Source organism: Rhagoletis pomonella, unplaced genomic scaffold (genome assembly GCF_013731165.1).
Source record: "Rhagoletis pomonella isolate Grant_MI unplaced genomic scaffold, Rhpom_1.0 Rhpom_scaffold_00002, whole genome shotgun sequence".
NCBI lineage: Eukaryota > Metazoa > Arthropoda > Insecta > Diptera > Tephritidae > Rhagoletis > Rhagoletis pomonella.
Genome location: NW_023458556.1, coordinates 25,695,047 through 25,717,052, shown reverse-complemented (window position 1 = coordinate 25,717,052; position 22,006 = coordinate 25,695,047). Strand labels below are relative to the sequence as shown.

Here is a 22,006-nt window from a genome sequence, read left to right as displayed (position 1 = left end):
ATTTTATTTTATTTTATTTTATTTTATTTTATTTTATTTTATTTTATTTTGTTATATTTTAATTAACTTATTTTATATTGCTTAATTTAATGTTATTCTTTTATGTTTTTTTGGTTTAATTTTTTGTTATATTCTATTTCATTTTGCTTACCCTAGCGATACCAAAAATTACACAGGTCTACAGAGACAGAAAAAAAAATTGGTGCGGCATATGTTAAAGCTATTTTTTTGTGCTGATTACAAATCTCGACTACCACCCCTGAAAATACCATTCCCTCACCTTGTTCTGCTAGTCACTTGTACGCCATTTATTGAACAGCAAAAACTGATTTTGGCGAAGTTTGAGTAGCTACCGCAATTGAACAGAGGGTGATAGAATCTTCCGCTGAGGCTTAGATTAAGGCTTGAACTTTCGACTACGATCCCGAAAAATACCATCCCTGCACCTTGACCCTAAGGTCATTTATAGTTATTTACTGTACCACCGGGTCGCCTGCAAATTTGTATATATTACTGAATTCTCCGAAAAAGTTACTAAATTTTTTGTGAACTTTGAAAATAAAATTTCCCGCCAGATTTAAGCGGTGATTGTACATGTTGACATGTATCATGCATCCGTTTATTGTATAACTTCTTTTGAGCAGGTAGCCATAATATTAAAGAATATTTTCGCATGTAAGATGGGCAGCTGAAGTTTTGGTAGCATCAGAGAAAATCAGATGAGGCTTTAAAAAAATTAAAATAAATGATTTTCTTGTACCAAAGTGAAAATTGTTTGTGTTTCTGTACAAGTGTGATTTCTTAAAGCGGCAATATAAAATAATACAATAAGACATGTATTTAGATTAGTCTTTGAGCTCATTCACATTTCTACAAAATATGTATCTATGTATGTAATTAAAAATTATAAACACCAAATGCGCTTCTTATTCCACGATCCTCCACCTAAACTTAGATGCGCTGCTAAATAGGAGAATTTCTAACGAGGTGGAAACCCTGCCAGCCACTGATCATGCCTATTAAATAAATGTCAATTCTAAATATACATACATGCATAAGCATTAAGCTCAGAACATTGGACTGAAGTGCACAAAGCAAAATGGTGCGGCAATCAATTCGGTAAGAAGAGTTTTTAATATTTCATATTATTAGTGAATTTCGTGGAGTCAAATTGTAAGTTTTTCTTAAGCTTAATTTAAGGGGACAAAAGCTTTTAAAGCTCTTATGATATACTTCAATGTGCATAGCTCATTTCATTTTGTCGGCTCTTTACAATGAATTTCACAATGTTTTAGCTTATTTCAGCTTATCATGAACTTGGCACGCTTTTAGCTTTAACTTTAACTTAACTTCTTCATGCAAGTAGCCCGTGCTTTTTGCTAAATTTCATAGAACATTTCTTCAAGTTGTTTGAGCTCGCATTCTGTTAATTTAATTTATTAATTTTATTTTATTTATTGTAAACCTCTCCAGCAGGCGGCTAGTTTTAGTGTAGGCATTACAACTCAGTTAGTCTAGACTTAATTTCGGTAACTTAACTTAACTTAATATTTTGGCCAACCTGTTATATGAGAAACTGTGTTGGCGGTTAGTTAAAACCTAACTTACCGTAAGAAACTTAAGAACCTGTAGATTTTAGGTTCTTAAGTTACGGCCTTACGGAAATAGAGAGCGGTGAGATATTCAGGCTTGCCAGACTCTCGTTTTTGTATTTCTTAAAAATAAATGAAAGCAAACGTTTTTGTTTTCATGATTTTTTTTATAAGGCATTTTAGGCGGCGAACTGTTATACATCTGAAAGAGAAAATACAAAAACAAAATATTTCCGCTCTTGGCTTAAGTTGACGTGTTGAGTAATCATTGACGATGTCTTACGGTAAGTTAATTTAAGTTAAGTCTAGACTAACTGAGCTTTTATAGACAGTGGCGCACAAATCAAAGAGATCAAATTAATCTAAACGATTTTGAATTCTTATTATAACAATGTTTATTTTATTTATGATGCCTAAAGCCTTCCTTATTGTGAAATGACGAACCCCAAACTAAACTAAAAATGTCGTCTGGCAGAGCTTTACTTTCCCTAGCGGGAAATGCATAACGATTTGCTGCAAATTGATAATTCTTTTATTCAACGCTAGTTGTGGAAATAGCGCGCGCAAATAACAGCAAGCGCAAGCTTTTTAATTAAGCTTTTGCAAGTTCGCTTTAATGCCGCTATTAAATAGATGTTAAATAGCTTTCTGTGTATTGCATGTGATGTTGTGATGTGATGTGATCATCAGTGCATGCGATCGCGCGATCACTGCCATTGCGCCCAGCACAAACAACAAACACACACACATTTTTTAAAATGCATACTTGTGTACATATTTACAACGTACGCGCAAAAAGCGCCACAAAGCAGAGCAGCAGCCCAAAGAATAAGGTCTCGCTTCAAATAGAATCGCTTCAGTTGGTATTCAGAGCTGTTTGAGAATTGTTGTGCAGATCGGTGAACGTGCGCGCAAATTAAAAAGCGGCGTATAACAAGTTTATTCACAAATACAGAACAGGGAAAATGCCAAGCAAAAATAAAATCTAAATGAATGCAAAAAAAAAAATAAAAATAAATAAATACGATATACATAAAAGCAGGCTGAAAGCGATGAGCACATGTATATATGTATGAATATGCACGTATGTATGAATAGGTACATATATAAAGTACATACAGCTTACATGTATGCATAAAACGATGGTAAAAGGCGGTGAATGAAACAAAGTGTTCATTTAAAAGGCAGGGCGAGTTTAAGAGGCATTTAAAAAAAAAAAAACTAAAAAATAAAAGAAAAGAAAGCGAACTTCCAGATGCGGCAATCGGGTTTAAAAAGTGCTGCGAAAATTCTACGCCTTCTTTGAATTAAATAAAGTTCGCTCGCACTTGTTTATACCGGTATTTCGATATGAATGAGCGGATGAGAAGTGGCAAATAAATTAAGGAAAAATCGAATGCAATTAAGGAATGCAGATATTTCAACTGAACGATACATACTTAACGATTAATACGCACTGCGGCATAAAGTGGAACGACGCACAGCTGAGCAGACGTGTATAAGCGGAAAGTGTTGGGTAAAAATTAAAAACATTAACTTTTAGAAAGCTTATAGTCTGCGAAGAAAAAGTTACTTAAACTTTCGAGAAAAGCGTGAACACAGCGATCACTATTTTCACGTGCGCTTTGCATACATTACAGTGTTTGCGCAAGCTGTAAAGAGTGCTTACATGCCAAAGGTCACGTGCTCTCAAACAATTAATGCCACAGTCGTCGCCGCATCACGCGACACCCACCCGCGGCGAATCCGTGAATGACAGTCTAGCGAATTACTAATAGCGTGACATACATACATGGGTAGCCTTTTACTTTCGCTTTCAAGCAAATACAACAAATAAGGAGCATCGGCGTTGGTGATTTTCCAACTACATACGCTACAACACTCTATTCACAAGACTGCCAGGGCCAGCGGGCAAAAGCGAAAATTTTGCAACGAGATAAGTAACAGAAGTGGCCAGAAAAAAGGGACTGTAGGTACGAAAAGCAGGCGAAAACAGAGTGCAAACGGCCTAAACACACAACAACCATAACAATAGTAAAAATAAGAGTCATAGCAACGACAATAGCAATAAAAACCACAACAGCTACGAAGAGGGCAACCGACTACTGTAGTGTGATGGTGAAACCGTTGTTGGTTTACTTTTATCAATACGTTTTCGATTGGCTGGACTATTGGCGATTTCAGTGCAGTGGCAGCGGCAGCGGAAATTGCAGTCGGAATAGCAATAGCAGTTACAGCAACAAAAACAACAACAACCACTGCTACGAATTGTGGCGATTTAGTGCAAAGCGAACGATTGCAACAAGACTCCTACGCCCCGTCCTCCTCCTCCTCCTCCTCCTCCTCCTCCTCCTCCTCCGCACACCGTAGTAGTTGCGGCGAAGTATAGTGGCGGCGGGACGACCGATTTCGTGCGAACACAACATTGCACAAATTGCAAAATTGCAAAACAAATAACAAGCCAGAGCAGCAATCATAATAATTAAGAAAATACAAATAAAATAAGAGCAGAGCAACGAGTAGGAGACTTCTTCAAGTACATACGCGAAGAGTTCGAATGCAGGAGGAAAAACAGCATAAATGAAATGAAAATATTTGCAAGCAAACGCGCGCAGCAGTAAATAAATATAAATTTAGAAGAGAAAAATTCGTGCAAAACGAAGGCACATAGTGGCAAAAATAGACACATTCCTGATAAGCAAAAAACGCATAGAGAAGCATACATAGGCGCATAAAGCATAAATATACATAAGTAGAGCAAACGAGCGTCGTAAACAAAAACGAAAACGAATTGCAGCAGCAAAAGTGTCAAAAGAGAGCACGAAGCGGCAAGCAAAGCGTTGAAATCGCAAAACAAAAAAAAGGCGAAAAAATTGCATTTAATTTGCATGTTGCAGGCATCAAATAGCAGCAGCAACAATTGCAAATCACACAGCGAGGAAAGATCATCGTTTGCACTCGTTTTTGTGTGTGTGTTTTTTTTTCTAGCGCGCACACACAAACGCCGAGGGACATTAACCTGCCAGCGTTGAGAGGGTGAAAATACGCGCTAAAATAAAAAAAATTAAAAAATTAAAATAAAAACACTTCAGTAATTTCGCGCACGGCGAAAACTGCGTATTTCTAGAACGCTGCAGACGAAAATTTTCGAAAAACTTTTTTTTTTTTTTGGTTTCCGTTTTGCAAATATTCAGTGCATGATCTTAAAAATCTACAACGGCGCACGCACTGACCTACCGCACAGCACATAGCGCGATAATGTTAAGTTAATAAACAAACAACAACAACTATGCGCTAAGAATAGTGCAATTTTTCGTAGAGTGAAAAAATAAAATCACCAAGCTGAGAGTAGTGTGTCTTCTGTTAACTCTATTAATTGAAATCAAAACTAGCGCTAACATTAACCTCAACAAGAACATCGTCTGATTATTGCAACTAAAAACAAAAAAATAAAAAATCGCGAAAAAATATCGTATTTGTATGAACGGAAATTGCTAAGAGAATTTGGAAAATTTGCTCGTTTCGAAGAGAAAAATTAACCTGCTGCATTTTGCGAGATTTCTTTTATTTTGCTCAACATAAATCAGAAAGCAGTACTTCCAAAGGACGTTAATAAGTAAGTGATACAAGCACACTTTCTTACTGCATATACTAATTATATATTGAAATTTATGTATATTGTAAAACAAATATAAATTACTACAGGGGAGTACAGTATATTTTGCTTTGCTGCTTTAGCGGCATTATTTTTAACATTTATAAGGAAACTCCTCCGATAGATGCATTCAACATACCTGCGCATTGGCGATACCAGCCTTAAAAATTGTGCAACTATTATTAACTATCAAAGAAAGTATTAGGTTTACCTGCACTGGCCCTACAATTACCTAATTTTACAAGCTTTTATTTATTTTGCTCATCTCGCAGAACAACGAAAATGTCTATCAATTAATGTAGTTATATAGATAATTAGATACCATTCGGTAAAAATTTCGCTTGCGGTAATTTCTACGTGGTAAGTGCTCCTCCATTAATTGGTTTCATAGGTATTCGGATACCTTCCTCATTGAAGTAGTAAAGAAAATCGCTTAAGTGCTTTTTTCGGTTAAGTGCACAAGTTTTTCGTGCAAAGAAGGATGGGCAGCTAAGCAAAATATACTGTATATCTGTTCTTAAAATAAATATTATCCCTATCTATCTTAAAATATTATAGACAGACGGTAACGATAATTCAGATTAACGGCGCTGTTGATCTGATCAAACTTGTACCCTAACAGACGACGCACAGTGGTTCAAAACTAGCATTTACAGTTCATAATTCACTGTAGCATTCATTTTTAACTCAATTTGATACATCTTTTAAATAAAAACATATAAACTTTGCAAGATACCCTTCCTTGTCTTAATTTTTTTAGTGGCAATTTTGAAAAAAAAAATTGACTATCCTGTTCCATTTAATGAATATTACATAATAAAAACTGTTTAAAGACAATCGTAAGCTTGCCGTAAAACGAAAAAAAAATATTTAAAAAAAATTAGCATGTTATAAAAATTAAATCACCAAAATACATTTTTTTTTTAGTTCGAAGAAAAATTTTGGGTATGCAGTTTTATAGACCGTTAAATTTTATAAAGAGCAAGTTTGAAGTGGCAAAGAGTTCGCGTTGAGTTTTAGAAATATATATAATAAAAATATAAACTACACAACAGGCAGAAGCGCTCGAAAAGTTATTAAAAATCAACGTGAACTCTTAGCCACATGCTTACACTTTATTGTACTAAAATTTAACGATCTATAAAACCGCATACCCAACATTTTTCTAAAAACTAAAAAAAAAGTTAAATTTTCGGTAAATTTTTTTTATAACATTTAAAATTTTTCTTGCGAATTTTTTTGGGGAAGCCTTATAATCGTTTTAAATTAGTTTTTGTTATGCAACATTTATTAACTGGAACAGGAGAATCAATTTCCCTCAAAATTACTATCTTTTTCGCACTTTGTACTAAACAATTTTTATAAACATCTAAAAATTAAAAAATCGGGCTCAACTTGTCTCTTGCTAATTTTATAAGCTTTCATTAAAAAAAATATATATTTCAAATTGGTTGGCTCTAGTGAATTATGACCATTAAAGTCCAGTTTTGAACCAATATGCGAGGGTACTGCTGGTTAAGCGTAGGTGCCACGGCCAGCAACATTTTTTTAGATCCCCACAACATATTTGTTTGTTGTTTAGATGCCCCTTCCCCTTGCATTTTCGGGGGTTTTGGCGAACCTATAACATATAGTTATATAAATAATTGGGTATTGATATTGGGAATTCCCTGCAGAGAAAAGAGTTTTCTGAATGAAAAATATTGATTTTCAATAATTCTATATTGCTTTTTCGAAAAGTTGTTTTTTCCCCACATAAAATACATGGAAAACTTTCAGCGATCTGTAAATATTTTTTGATTTTAAAATAAAAAATGTATATTTTTTCTGTATAGAACAATCCTAGGGGGTGAGAGCATTAAAATTCCGACTTAACTTTTTTGGACCACCCTACTGTGAATAAATACGTTTTAATTTCATTTACTTTTTAGAAGCTTTAATTTTTTGTTTTATAATTTTCTTCCTTTTTTTAATCAGTTTTTTTTTAAATTTATTTTTGTTTTACTTTTGAGACTTTTTTGCTTTAACAATTTTTTATTAATTCATTTAATTTTTAAGAACAAATTTCATTTTTCCCTATTTTCATACCCGAGCGCACTTGTGCACAAGGGTATTATAACTTTGTTCAAATAACGGTTGTTTGTAACAGCCAAAACGAATCGAGATAGGTATAGACAAATGTATACATAAATGTGACTGTCTGTCCGTCCGTCCGTCTGTGTACACGATAACTCGAGTAAAAATTGAGATTTCTTAACGAAACTTGGTAACGTACTTCTTTTTCTTTTCATCGTAGGACGGATTGTATTGAAAATAGGCAAAGTCGGACAATAACCACGCCTCCGTCCCACATAGCGGTAGTTTTCAGAAATACGAAAACTGCGATATTTTAGTATTTACTGAAGATTATTCACTCAAAACTGATGTTTACAATCATTTTTAGACGAAAAATAAGATTATTATAAATTTTTGGAAAAGGTGCGTAGATCCGGCCGTGTTCCGAACTTAGACTTACTTGTTTTAATTTAATTTTCTTTTACTTTTTAGATCATTCATGTTATTTTAAATAGAAAAATATTTTTTGTTTACTTTCATTTTTAGGAATTCATTTCATTTTTTACCTTTTTTTAATAATTCTATTTTTTTTGTTTTTTTTTTGTATTAGTTTTTAATATTTTCAAAATAAGACTATATACATTTTTATTTCATTTAATTTCTAGGCAACTTATTCCTAAAGGACGATTGGAGTAACGCTAAGACCTTCTCGTTAGCAGATTTTTCAATTATTTAGTTTTTCGAAAGACGTAAAATATATTTCAAAATAGTTGCAAGAATTGTCTTTCGTAAGACAGTGGTGAGTTGAGAGAGAGAGACAGTTGCCAGAATTGCTCCATAAAAGTACTAGAATGTTTTTTTTTTACATGCGCTAGCTTATACATATAAGTATTTTTTTAGGTGTTTTGTGTTTCCAAGCGTTTAGATGTTTGCTAGCACTTTGAACATACATACATACATACATACATATATAGAATAAAACATACAAAAAAACAAAACATAGCTAAATAAACTGTGTATTTTTGGATTCATTTATTTATTTTTCTTTGTTTTTTTTTATTGTTTTCCATGCTTATCGGAAAACATGTTAAACTGAACTTCGGACTTTTTCAACACCAAATATTTGTTTTTATTATTATTTAGCTATGTAGCATAAAACTAACCTTGAGAAAATTATACAATAATTTAGGATATGATACTGAATACTTTTGGGTCCATTTTTCATAGCGAAATATTTCGCATATTTATCAGCGGCGAGCTATTTTTCAACTACTTTTTTTATCTCTCTTCAAAGTAGAATTTATAAGCTGAAGTTCATGCAAGCACATTGCCATATACCTACGAGTGAGAAATGGCTTCGATTTTCCGACAAGTTAACTAAATTCGAACTTAATTTTGCAGCGAGCGATTATACTCAACACTAAAAACGATTAGGTGTGATTAATTCATTCAATAACAATTTCAATGTAAACTTGAGAAAAACTTATATAGAAAACATTGAAATCTAATGTGTAAATGCATACAGATGTGTACATAGTATGTATGAATGTACGTTGGTTTCCGACCTCACTTTTCTATGAAATCTGAGTAAGTTGCACATTCTACGAAAATTATTTAGTAAAAATCGGCTTGCATTTACAAACATTTACGAAAGCACTTATGCATAAATATTTGGCATTTAAATACAAAGGTATATACATACATATTTCTGCTAAACATTAAAATCTCTGAAATAATTTCCGAGTAACTTTGGCGCTTGTGGGATCAACGAGGCCTTTTAAAAACAAGGCGGCTAAAAATTTATTTGTTAATACTTATGTACTTATATCCCGCTTCCGCTGAGGTGGGATGTTTTTAAACGCGATGACGTATATATATGCGTGCGTATGCGTCATTTTACTAATAAGTAATTTACTCGTATATACCTACATATATTATCTGTTTATATGACCTTTAGTAACGAGCTCTGTTTTAAAAGTCAGTGGCCTTTTAAAAAAATGTATATATTTTTCCCGGCATAAAAGCGTTTTATTTTTCAGCATAGTCAGCTAAAAACGCTGGAAACTTGGTTGCTTAGCTCACTTAGAATTTGTACTATCTAGTATTTTTGGAGTCTTTGACTTTATCTTTCAGCTTTGTGTAGCCAGACTGGCACCAATTAGCTCTTTCTGCGCTAATATTTCCTCCAGCGATGAGTGAACTGGCGGTAACAGTTCCAATTTCGAAGGGCCTTCATTTCACTGCAGTGCCTTCCAAGGGAGTTAAACTTCTAATTTGATAGATACGCGGTTATTAGCGTCTTGGCCTTGCTCATGGTGCGCTCAAAGTTTGCAAGGTGTTGCCGTACCTCTGCGATTGATTATTTCCGGATGAATCCAGGCCTGAAAAGCCACTCTCCAACCCGTTTCACGGATATAAGAGAGACAGGGAGCAGTTTTCACTACATGCAGATTACTCTTGGTCTTGTGTCAACTCAGCAAACGCTGGCCGAAATTAGAACATTTACGGCTGCGCGATCTTTCTGGTCGAAGGTGGACTAGGACAGTGTAGCAATCGGCATGAACTCACAAATTTGCAACCTGTCGCTAGGGATGCGAGCGATGCATCAATGTTTTTGAAACATCGATAATATTGGTCAAAAATTCGTTGTTTGCCATCGATGTATACAATTTTCTAATATCGTAAATTTTACGATACATCGATGTTACTTTCAATGATTTTTAAACATAGAATTTAGGGTGACCCAGACTTGCTTTTTACTCAACTTACCCGTTATTTTTCACAAATATTTTAAGCGACAAAACATTCTCATATTATTCATTCTTTGGTGTCATTTAAAAAGGAGCGACCCCTCTGCGACAAATATATTGCCATATATCTGGAAAGGGCTCTTAAGGCCGTGTCACATGTTTGGTTAATTTTTATATTTTTTGATATTGGGCTATTGGTATAAAAAAGAAAAAGTTGGTACGATTTTTCTTTGTACTCACAAGATCGATAAATACAGCGTACTTCTATTGAAAAGTTTGTACAAATTGTTTGCCGTCGCGTGCCCAATCGTATGATACTACCTTTAGAATTTCAATGAAATCTGGCTCTGTAAATTTGGGACCCAGTGACTTTACCATGCTATGAATTTTTACTATACATATAAGTATTTATAGGAAAAGTATGTATGCCTTACCCTAACTGCATTCGTTGGGATTAAAAAAGATGAAATTTCTTTTAATTTCACTAGGGCTTAACAAATTGACACATATTTTCCTTCCGATGTATTTCGCATCGATGTTGATTTCTTTTTTTTTGTTTACCTTTTCATTTGACTCAAATTTCTTACTGCTAAACCTGTCCGTTTTGAAAGCAGGTAATTATCAAGTAGGCTGAATCGTGGTTATAGCTGTCCATCGTCAGTCAATCTTCTTCTGTACCATTGAACCAAGCCCTAGAATAATTTTTCCAAAAGTCAATTCCGATATATGTAAAATAATAAGCCTAAACGGAGATTTAAAGAGCTTATTTTCCTTCTTCGAGAAAATGATTAAGTACCTACCGAGCCCAAAAATAGCACCTGTTCTCTTAACCTGCAGGCTGACATTATCTATTATCTATGTATGTAAAATCTGGATCACTACTTCAAAATTGTACCTGCCAAAACGATGTTTGTGCCAATACATGAAGACTTTTTGTGTGTTCGCAGCCGGTACTTTGCCTTGTCCTACTTATAGTTAGACCTATCACTTTTGCTTTCTTCGACCTCATCTACATACACCAGAAGCATCGTGCTTTCTCCATATTCGTACCTGAATCCGCAGCGACTCAGATTTCCAGCACGTATTACGCTTTCCAGCATCAGGTTAAAGAAGTCGCCTAAAATCTAAGAAATGTGCTCAACGTAACTATACACAGCTGTATTAATTTTGTAGGGATCCCAAATTAAGGCATGGCATCGTGGAGGCCGATACTTTTCGTAGCATGGAAAGCGGCTGTAAAATTTACGAAAAGGTTGTGTGTGTCGAATTGCTTGTCTAAGATCTTTTTCAGGACTTCGTGCTCTATGAAAATCTGATGCATGGAACACTTGCATGATCTGAAGCCGCAGTGATAAGGTCAAATCAGTTGGTGCATGAAAGGCTTTAGACTTTCACACAGCATTATCGTCCTAGTATGAGAATGCTTATCTGGCGGTAATTGGCTCATAACTATACTACGATATACTTTCTTGTGAATTGGGCACAGCTATTTCGAAAACTCACTGACTTCTCAAACTACCCTCTTATTATAAAAGACATTCTCCTTCACATGTTGCCTATTCATAATGCATTTACTTAAGAATCAACTTAGCTAAGAATGAGAGCCTTTGACTCAACTACCAGTAAGTTCATTAGCAATGACGTCAACAAAAATCACTTAACTGGCAATCATTAACATTATTAACTATGTCGACAATATCCATACATCACAACTAATAGGTAGTAATAAATCAATGTGAAATAGAAACAGTAAGTGGCATGTTTAAGGAAGCGGTAGCTATAAGTTGTAACATATCAATATGACAGCAGCTCAAGGCATATTAATATGTTGGTATGGCATTTTTTTATTGTCATAACAATGCGCATGAATTGTCCATATATAATTACATTTTTATGTACAAGCACACATAACTAAATATACTTAAATATGCATACATGATCACAAAACTGGATTAGCTTTAATAATAACACTGGAATAGCATTAGGAAAGTACTATATAGATACATATGTACGAACATTCATATGCATGTAGTAATGCGATTAATAATCAACAAAAGCTTGCCCAACCCCTGATATATTTATAAAACCCAAGTTACTTAGTAGCTTATATTCTCTAAACATTGGTACCTTTTTTCATAGTAAGTGCTCCAAGACTTCCTATATAGAAAAAAAAGGATCTCTTTGAGCAATGATTCACAAATGGAGAGGTGAAGTAGACAAAAAGCTTTGGATTTTCACGAAATTTCCCTCCAACATAATCTCAATCAATTCTCACACCTACTATACAGATTTTTGTTGAAATGGAATTGAATTGTGGGTGGCCGGAAAAACCAAAAACGATTTTTCCCAGCACTCAGGCAATAACGCCGATTGTACTTACGGTCTGTAGAGAGAAGTTATAGGTTAGGGCCAAACTGTCTTTATGAATTTTAGCAGCTTGTCGAGGAAAAGAGAATGTTGCTGCATCCATTCTCAATACATCCAAACCAAAAATTTACCATCTAGGTCTGGCGAAGACCGAACAGCGGCAGAGAAAATGTTCTGACTGTCCTCGTCTTCTAAACAAGATGTACACAGTGGATCGTCTATGATGCGGATGGTGACCATATATACTATTTTCCATACCACATTTTTCTTACTTTTTTTATAAAAAATATAGTTCATTCAACAGCGAAAACCAGCAGCATCAATTTTTTTCAATTTCATATAGGACACTGTATAATTCCAGAAATACTAAAAAATTTTCATCCTTTCAATTATATTTCTTAAAAAAATATTGGGTGTGCAGTTTTGCAGTCCATAAAATTTTAGTACAATAAGGTGCAAGTTTGAAATCCCTAAAAATTACCATTGATTTTTTAGAATTCTTTTTTGTTAAGGAGGTTTCGCATTTTCTCCCATATAAAAATAGATTTTGTTCATGCGTTTTTTTATGGAATCGTTGATCATTTTGAGGAAATTTTTTTTGTATTTTTTAATTTGGTACATAAGGGTGCCAGTAAAAAAAAAATGCGGGTTTTGCTCCGGAATTATAAAATTTATTTTATTTTAAGACTGCTGTCAAGGTATTGAAGAAAAATATTAAGATTTATGAAAGCTTGCTTTCCCTGATAAAATGTGTAAACATTTTTGTGAAGCTTTTGTAAGCTTAAAATCTTCTAACATCTAAGGCGTTTCTTTATTTTAATTATTTTTATAAACGGATTTTATTTATAAAAAAAACTAAATTTTTCGATGTGTTTTTTTTTAAATAAGTCCAGCTCACGTAAATCCCATTTTTTGCCTGGATGGAAGTCTTAAAATATAATAAGTTTTATAATTCCGATGGAAACTGAGTACCGATTGTTTGGTATGAAGAGTGATGTACCCTAATGTTCACATGTAAGTATTTAAGCATGATACATATATATTTATGTATTTACTGTTCAGTCACGTAGTCAGCAAAATATCGAAAAACGTCAAACATAAATATCATACAAATTTACACATATGAATACATTCACATACACATAAAGATAAATTTAAGTACCCTGCAGGGAAACCGCGAACTAGTGAATAAAATTTCTAGTTCCGTACTAGATCTTTGTCACCAAAAATAAACCAGGCCGATAGTAACTAGATCCCCACCAGTTCAAAATTAGCGAAATTGGGTTCTTTAAAAAAAACAATTTTGTTTCACTTTTTTCATTAGAAATCTATATCTAGGGTGACGAATTTAGTGCTGGTTCAGAACTATCGAAACAAGGATACAGCGGGGGGCTTATTTACTTTACATAGATATGTGCTCGGCGGCTTTTTCGTTCAAATACGCTTCCATTCTGCACTTCTGAGATGCTTTTTCATGGCTTGGTAATACAAAACAAAAATTTTTGTTGAAATTTTAAAGAGCGAAATACACCACACAAGCGGCTTGTCAAACATACTTTTCCCATTTTGCCATAGACCATGCAAACATGAGTCGTTCAAGCACAGAATTTTAGTTTTCTTTCGGTTAACAATGTAAAACATTTTAGTTTTCTACCATTATTCTCCCTTGCGTCTTCACTTGGTGAAATTTCAGTTGCAATTGAGGCGATTTTAGCATCCACATCGCAAGCGGTTTGATCAAACGTCAACATGGCGGCCAGAAAATCAAAAAAATTTGATTTTTGCTCAAATTTCCCTCAAGCGGTTTGTCAAACCTTCAAACACCCCATAGACAGCACAAATGGCTTGAAGCAAAGGGAAATTTCGCTTGGTTTGTCAAGCCGCTTGTGTTGTGTATTTCGCTCTTAACAGCTTGCGGTCTTTCTGGCATCTAACCAATAACAGCAAGCACCTCTGCAAACTCAACTACAGCCAAAGGTATGCAAACGTACACGTACAACTTACAATCATTCAAACAATTTCAATTTCAAGTTGCAAACACATTTCTTTGAAAATAATTTAAAATCACACTAATGGAAGAACTGTAAAGATTGAAAAATCATGATACTTTTCACCTTCGTCTTTTGATTTTAAAACTGATTCGGAACTATATAATTTAGGACTTTTTCGGAACTATTAAAAAAGGGATGCAGCAGTGGCAAATTGACACTGCCTAGGACATCGCCATGTTAAATTCGCGAGTTTTTTGCTACTGGGTCTAAATGTACTAGAAGTGCACCAGTTCAGAACCAGAGATTTTCCCCACAGGGTATGTAGTACATATGTCCCAGCTTGAAATAGATATGAAAATGTGCCAATATGCTCACTGAAGATACTTACATATTGTTTTGTTTAGTTTTTTTTTTTAGGATGATTGTTTTTGAATGACGTCGAAAATGATTGTCTCAATGGCTTTTTATGTTAGTGTTTTGTTCTTTTGCATAAAAACCGCTAGGTAACAGCATTTAATAAAAATATGGTCGTAGCTGATGCTTGCATAATATTTACTCCTAGTGAAAATGTACATACTAGGCATGGGCAGGGGGGGTTAAATTTTTTTCCGAATTTCGAACAATGCCCAACAATTCGATTATTCGATTCGAAATTTGGTGGTGCAAATTCGATTTATTTCAACAATGTTTTTATTAAAAGTTGAAGTTTGTAAAAATGATAACTCAAAACGAAAAAGAGTTTCAATTGAATTTACGTGAACGGGATTAATTATCCGTATCGCCCTTCTTAGCTTCACACCCAAAAATAAATACAAATAAGAAGTATTTTTTCGCAAATTGTTGTTTCAAAAAAATATCAGAGAAAAAAAATCCAAAAATTTATCAAATGTATCATTTATTTTTTTTATGTGAATTTAAAAAAAAAAAACAAAATGTACATACATAAATATGTATATAGAAACTAATTTTTTGGGACTTACCCGCAATGTGCTTTTATTTATTTTTCTTGCATTGCGCAAACAAAAGAAACTTGTGCATACGTCGCGTTACATACTTATACATTTATACATACGTAAGTATGTTTTTCTTCTTAAAGCGAGATCTTTAAGTAAACAAAGAACAAAATAATAGGGCATGAAGAGTTCCATAGAACCACATTTTTGGTTTGTCCATAGCTAACGGCTTCTCATTTGACATCAACGGATGTTAATCATCAGACACAAAAATTTTACGACAGTCTTTGACATGCACTACGATATCTAAATTTGGTCAGTTTTTATGATTTAATTAAAATGCATTTGACACCAAATAAACAGCTGACACCAAATGATACAGCATTAGATAAAGTATTTAGATTATAAAGCATCTGAAATCTTATTTATTTTTTATGAAATTATTTGTATAACCCGGATGTGTAATTATAGTTAAATCAATAAATATATTTCACTGTGAGTTAATATTTAAACATTTATCGAAGTTCCGATAGTTCCATTTTCTTGTACATATATTTTTAATTCATTCGATGCATCGAAAATATCGGATTTTATATCAGATCGAAAAAATATCCACGTATTTTTTTGATTTGCATCCCTAAGGGAAATGTGGTGCCACACACAGTTATGTCAAACTTAGTCAAATTCGATTTCAAAAATTCGACGTTTTGGAGCTAAAATTCGATTGAAATTAGAATCTCGAAACTTCGAATCTTGAAGCTACATACACATTTCCAGAGACCACAATCATTCTCTTTTTAACTAGCCGGCCACAGTGGGACGCTAGTGTGTACATATGTATCACGAAAAAAAGTTTTGAATGTGTCAGTTTTATTTGAACACTTATGTCGGGAAAAAATTTTAGGTGTAAAATTTTTTTAGGCATCCGCTAAATACAACTTAAGCGACAAAAAAAATTTGAAGATTTTATTCCAGAAAGTGTTAAGAGACAAAAGACTGGGTCATGATGAATCTGGGATATTGATTTTTTAATGTGGATTTGTTTATGAAATCACTTTGTTTTTAAAATGAATTCATAGATTGAGATTTTCTTATTTGTGGGTGAATGCTATTGAAGAACTGAGTTTTTTTTAATTGTTCACTAAATTTTTATCAGCTCATCGACATGAAGCAGTATCCATCAGACAATTTGGATTTTCATTCATACATGGTTTTTTTCTTCGGAAAAACTACGTCCAAGTTCTATTTGAAAAAAATTATTGAAATTTGCCAGTTTTGTCATTTTTCGACACTTCAACAGTTTTTTCTCAAAAACTGGACGTGCTAGAAAATTTTGTAAATGCACTTCAAATCAGCATCAAAAAATCTAAGTATAAGAAAAGGTCGGCCCCGTTTTTGTTTAGTGATCAAATCTTCCTCATATTTTATGTTTACGTTTTTCTAATAAAATAGGGAGCACAAACCAAATTTCATCGAAAGCGGATGAAATTTAATGTTTCCGCCCACAAGAGTGGAGGGCGTGGCAATTATCCCATATTTGTCATATTGTATTACACATACTCTATTCCTGCGAAAAACTAGAGCACGCAAATTTAATGTTTGTAAGAGCAATAATGTCAACGGATTGTATTTGGCTTTCGATAAGGTAATAATGCCATTTGGGGTTTCTTCGCACCAACATGCGAAAAAGTGTCAATTGACCTTATTTCCGTTGATTTTGAGTTTACCTGTCAACATATATTTATATCATCTACAAAAATTTAGTATTAGTCAGCAGCTGTGCATTGTCATATCATCTAATTATGCGCTTTTCAATGGAAGTACTAACTTAGGGACCGGTTAATGGCAAATAAGTAATGTTAATCTACAACTAATTCGCGTTTAACCTTTTGTACATACATGCACAAATATCTGTACTAATAAAAGTAAATAGTTTATGTAGTTTGCTCATATGCCCTTTAAAATAAAAATTAAAAAACTAAAACATTTGCTTTTTCTTTTAAAGTGCCCAGGTGTATTGCACTTGTAAGCAATTGTTTACACAAAAATTTTCCGCTTCAATTTCATTGCCACATAAAAAAATGATTCACTTCAGTACTGTATTTCACCAAAGAGTGCAAGCTCATTAAACGGCCCAGAATTGAACAAGCCGCAACGCGCCGCGCCACATGGTCATTTGTATAAATAAAATAAAATTTTATTGCAGTAAATTTTTAATAAATTTTAATTCCGGTTTTAGGTGTGTAACTTCATAGGCATTAAGTAAACATGTATGTACATGCATATTTGTTTAAGAATTCTTAATAAAGACTTAAGAAAAAATGAATTATGAATTTCTCGTTTTTATATGCTTTTTCAATTTCAGGCTTCTCAGACAGAGACATTAGTTAACAACTTGTCACTTAAAACAAAAACAATCTATAACAAAAAAAAACGGATTTTGTATGAAAATTTAAACACAAAAAAAAATATATGAAAACTAAAACTCAAATTCACTTGAATTACAAGTTTTGGCGCTACTTTAGGCTTATTTTCATACATACATACGTAGGTATATACATTTATATGTACATAATATTTTGAATAAAGCATAACTTTTTGCTCATTTACTCAATTTCGTTATGGCGCAATCTTTTTTTAGAATCTTACTTGAGACACTTTAATGACTAAATGCTTGAACTATGATTCATATCTCGGCTTTTAATTCATTAGACATTCAAAAATAAGCTACTTGACGGTCAAGTGTCGTGGGTAAATTGCTTGAAAATATTATAAGCTTAGGAAATTCTCACCATTTGAACATGCTTAGATATTCCCATGCCTAGAGAGATGTATGTACATATACATACCTACATAAGTATCATAAAAGTAAAACTCAGTGAGAAAATTATAAAAAAAAAACTAATTAAAGACAGAGATGAAAAGTAATGTTATTGCATACAAAAGTTCATTGGACTTTCTACTTTTTCTTTAGATTTTAAACACTTTTATGTGTAACAACGAAATTACGTTGTTAAAAAAAAAAAAAACTTTAACCAAGAAAACGCTTTTCTAAAATAAATGGTGACTAGCAATCACAGACGCTGCCAATCTGCTTGCTGAAGCATACTTCCTTTACCTTCATCACAGGCGCGTCAAACGGACCACGGATGTATCGAAAGGTCATACCGGTATGTGCCGCCCCATAACACGAATGCGAAGAGCTGCAGACTGGACTTTGGAGCTGTCATAAAGAATTTACTGAGTATTACACACGTAAGATAAATATTTTTTGAAGGCAGCAAGCATTTTTTTGTAATAAAAAGAATTGAAACTCAGGCTACGACGTGGTTTTAATATTATTTAATTGTCTTGACTTAATCAGTGAAAGGCATCACATACAATTCACAGTTCGACTTGTTAATACTTATTTAAATTGGTTTGAAGACATTAAAATTTATTACATTATGTTAAAAAAGGCTATTGACATCACTTCTCATTAGCTTAAACATGGATAACACACATTAAAAGGAGGAAAGGGACTTTGTTTAGTCCCACTGTAAAAGCTCAGTTAGTCTAGACTTAACTTAAATTAACTTACTTACAGTAAGAAATCATCAATGATTACTCAGCACGTCAATTTAAGCAAGAAGCGGGAATATTTTGTTTTTGTGTTTTCTTTTTCAGCTGTTTGTAGGGATAAATCGATACAAGTAAATCCAAGTACATACTCGATACTTTTCTCAATTTACCAAGTATTTGTGTACTCCATACTTTTTACAGCGATCCAGGTAGGTATCGAAAAAAAAGTACTTGTATCGGAAGCGCAAAACTTATTATCATGCTTCAGCATCTTCTTTGAAAAGCAAAAATGGAAAAATATGCGCACTACATTTCCGCAGCTACATAAGCAATCCCATCTATACATAATGGTTGTTGGGACATCTGTCCCTTGCGAGAGACTTTTCTCAAAAACAGGTACAACTAAATCAAAATCTCGAAACCGCCTTTCAGGAAAACACTTGTTAAAGTTTATGTTTTTGGAAAATATAACAAAAAATGAGTTCTGTTCTTAAACTCATTTTATATGAAAAAAACTTTATCTATTAATCTTCTATAAATGTATTCTATTGTTTCTGAAAGCAAATACCATACAAAAATAATTATTGTCATACATTTTTTTATGGAAAAATATGAAATGATAAAAAACTTGTAAAAATGCATAATTTTTGTGAAAAAAAATCAATAACTTTGAAAAATATGCAAAATCGTAGTTCTAACTCCAAGTACTCGATACCTTTCCGATACTGAGTAAGTATCTATACCTTGTTTGATACAAGAACAAGTACCGATTTGAGTAATACCTTGATGGTACCGATTATCTCTAGCGGTTTGACAGTTTGCCTCCTAAAATGCGACCTAAAAAAATTCTCACCGTATATTTATGTACTTCTTATAGTAAAAAAATATCACATAGCGTATTTGCACTAGCGCCGAATTACAGCGGTGTCTTCACTTAAGATGTAGCCTGAAATGTCACCTTTTTCAACGTACCTCAGTTTGGTGCAATTGAATTAGTGTTGCCAGCTGTATGGGCATCATCACTACATAGTGAAAAAATTCAGGAAACTTTTCATATGACCCAATATTTCAAGGTTTGCACAAGCTTAAGTGGAAATAATATCACTCATTCAACGTTGGCAGATTTAATTCGAAATACATATGCATACATGTATGTATTTGTTTGCGACTTTTATTTATTAGTTGAAAAACTTTTTATGACATCAATAACCCAATTGGATCATGTGTCGTGAACGAGCGAATGCTTTTCAATTTGGTCAAAACGTTAAGTGACATTGCATGACATAAAACAAATTAAATTAATGCGAATCATGTGGCGAAGCGACGAATTTATTTAATTCACTATAAATCTTGTTCTCCACTCCATCAAAGTAATTTTGATTTAATATAAAACAGTACAAAAAATCATTAGCGACAGTTGAATGCATATATTGGAGAGCACTTCATCTCTCGATTATACGACTTTACTGTGTTTCCGCAACTGAATGATTTCAACCATTAAGACAAATGGTGTGAAGAAAAGGTAGTGTTATGGTAGCCACCCAACTGCTTCACCATGGCTCACTGCAGCAGGCTACATATGAGAGAATTTTTTAAGATCAATGCACTCCAACTAAGAAATCTTTAACCAGTCGCTAATTCATACGCTGCCATGCACTTGAATAGGCGCAATGCTTTTTCGTTTTTTTTCTTGGTTATATTTTATTTTTGTTTTATTTATTTATTTATTTATTATTTCCAATTAAAATGCAGTTTATTCTCTAAAAAATCATAGAAGCGTAAGATCAGGCCTGGTAGAAAATTAAAAAAAAAATCTCCAAATTTTTAGAAAATTAAAAAAAAAATACCAAAATTAAAAACAAAAAGTTGTCGAATCTTTGGAACTTGCGTTTATATGGTTAAAGAATGAACTGTATTTTAATTTAAAAATAATTGAAATGAAATAAAAGAGAAATAACCCAGAATCAATGGCACTGTTGCGCTGCCACCCTTAGTTACTCGCTTATAGTGGGAAAGCTCAAAGTCTCTATTGTAGACTTTTTTGTTTCTCTATCGTAATTTTGCCAATTGTCTGTATTGGCGCCAGCGTGCACTTTATTTTAAAAACTTTTAAATTATATCAAGGTCACAACTGGATATTTACGAGTAGGAAATTATACATACATATAAAGAAATTTTATTGTATAAGCCCACACGCTGCCACTTCTTTACGCACCCATTTTTTAAGACTGGAGCAAGCAGCAGATATCGCACACCGTCTTCAAAAGAGTCACAACTCAAAATAATACGTTTGTCAGAAAAGGCGAAAAACTATATCGGCAAGGGCGACTTTACCTTAGGTTTTTTTTTAAACAAATTATAACAAAAATTTGCTCCAGCTTTTTCTGAAAGGTAAATAAAAGCTCTGCGTACATTTTTAGCGCATAATCTCAAAAATACCAAATTTTCAGTTGTGACCCTTTTGAAGACGGTGTGCGATATATAGTTGAACAGCGTGCGAGCAACCATATGGACATGGAATTGCAGAGATAAACTATTTTACTAGCAACACAAATGTCGTTAGCTATGAGTTAGCGAGACAACAAATTAAGCAGATATTATACAAACATTAGGGCGGGTCAATTTGTATGGCAGATATTTTTGACTACGCGCGTGTAGCATAGACGGATTCTACCTGTAATTCTAATCAAATTTGCCGAAGAAACCATGAGTCTAAAAAATCAATATGGAGTTTGCCAAATTGCGAAAATAGGTTTCTTAGCATTTTGCTGTAGTGTCGTAAAAAAGGGCTTAAATTTAAAAAAAAAAAATCATACTATAATGAGGAATCCATTTCTGCACTTATCTTTTTCTTAAAACTAACGCCAGAGGGCGCAACAATGAACGTTTTCGCATTTTCTTCGAAACCTATTTTCGCAACATGGTAAACTCGAAATTGATTTTTGAGCCGCGGTTTCTACGGAAAATTAGCTTAGAATTACACGTAGAATCTTCCTATGCTACAAGCGCGTAATCAAATAAAAGTGCATCAGAAGATATGTTTTTAGAAAAAGTGGACTTAGCAAATTTTCACTCCAAGCTA

At 33.4% G+C, this 22,006-nt stretch overlaps 1 protein-coding gene across 1 annotated transcript in view; it reads left to right on the top strand.

Annotated features, from left to right (window-relative positions):
• Positions 1-2,442: 2,442 nt before the first annotated feature.
• LOC118733347 overlaps positions 2,443-22,006 on the top strand; it is a 60,799-nt gene continuing 41,235 nt past the window's right edge. Inside the window, exon 1 of the mRNA XM_036462710.1 lies at positions 2,443-5,208. The gene's annotated coding sequence lies outside the window, so the exon portion shown is untranslated. The remainder of the gene's footprint in view (positions 5,209-22,006) is intronic.